The sequence below is a fragment of the Myotis brandtii genome, unplaced genomic scaffold (genome assembly GCF_000412655.1).
Source record: "Myotis brandtii unplaced genomic scaffold, ASM41265v1 scaffold458, whole genome shotgun sequence".
NCBI lineage: Eukaryota > Metazoa > Chordata > Mammalia > Chiroptera > Vespertilionidae > Myotis > Myotis brandtii.
The window spans coordinates 216,113-217,559 of NW_005367516.1; the positions used below are offsets into that span (position 1 = coordinate 216,113).

Consider the following 1,447-nt stretch of genomic DNA (forward strand, 5'->3'; position numbering starts at 1 on the left):
TAGATCAGTGGTTCTCAACCTTGGCTGCACATTAGAATCACCTGGGAATCTTTTTAAAATCCTGATTTCTGGGCCTCATCCTCCGGAAATTCTGTTTCTTTGTTATGGGGTGGGGCCACAACATTAGTAACAAAGAAACAGAATTTCCGGAGGATGAGGCCCAGAAATCAGGATTTTAAAAAGATTCCCAGGTGATCCTAATGTGCAGCCAAGGTTGAGAACCACTGCTCTAGGGCCTCATGCTGCCCTGGGGATTGTTAAAGCTTTTAGATTATAATCATGAAAATTCATTAAGACTCGATAAGAATTAATTAAGTCCTTACTGCGTATCCAACACTGTCCTAGGTGCTAGAGAGAATAAGACAAAGGGAGGCCTCTGGGAGATTAGGCAGTGAGGTGTGTCCAGGGGAAGACAGCCGGAGCTGGGGCTGGAAGAGGGCGGGGGCCAGATGTTCAGGTTCCTACAGAGCTTAAGAAGATTTAAAACTTCACCCCGTTGGGGACAGAAAGTTGTAAAGAGTTTTCGACAGGAGAGTGACCCGACTTGTTTTACCTCCTCTCCTCCAGGTTGTGCACACTGTCAGCCCGAGGCAACCCTCTTGACCTGTGGGACACTCAGACACCCAGCCTCACCTGGAGCTCTGGTCCCGGTGAGAAAGGCACCTGGTGTCAACCCACAGGCACAGAGTCCGCCCAGGGGCCTGCAGAGAGGAGAACCAAGTTAACTCCTATGGGAATGAGGATTATGGGCACTCGGGCCAAACGTGGGGGGACTTTCGCAGCCAGGAAAGCAAAAGCACGCAGCGCAGCGCAGGCCTGTCCTTGCAGATTCCCACTGATACTCTGGCCCAGGGATCCCAGTGCCGGCAGAACCTTTCACGGACTCGGACAACACTAAGTTCAAGGACACCAACACCCCTCGCCAAACAAAAACGTCATGACAGAAACTGCAATGAGTTCCTGGAAACATAAGAAATTCGCTTTTCCGTGAGCCAGAAGTGGGTTTGGGGCAGGTCAGTAGTAAAGAATGGTGATCTTATTATTACTCTCTGGGAAAGGTGATCATACAACTTCAGAAAGTGAAATCACGTTTCTAAGGTGAAGAATCCCCTTTGTTGCACCTAGAATAGTGCTATGCAGAGTGGGTGCTTGAATTGTGGGTAAAAAATATAAAACTGGTAAATTTTGTGCGTATCTTCGAGGCTGGCTTAAGTATAAACTTGTTTTTTTAAAACACTTGAAAAGATAAAAGATTTGTTTCATATTTTTTAAAAAAGAAAAGAAATGGTACACTAAGACCTGCATGTAGAGTCTGACGCGTGGTGGGCGGCGTGTTTCCTGATCAGGGGGTCCCTCCCCGACTCCCAACCTCGCGCCTGCGCACGGCGCCTGCGGGGACGGTGGGCGGGGCTTCCTGTGGCCCCGCCCACAGTGTGATCGGCCAGCG

The 1,447-nt window shown here is 49.3% G+C and overlaps 1 protein-coding gene across 1 annotated transcript in view; it reads left to right on the forward strand.

The window, feature by feature from the left end:
• Window positions 1-1,447, forward strand: part of ACAT2 (acetyl-CoA acetyltransferase 2) — a 17,178-nt gene that overhangs the window by 5,508 nt on the left and 10,223 nt on the right. The window lies entirely within an intron of this gene.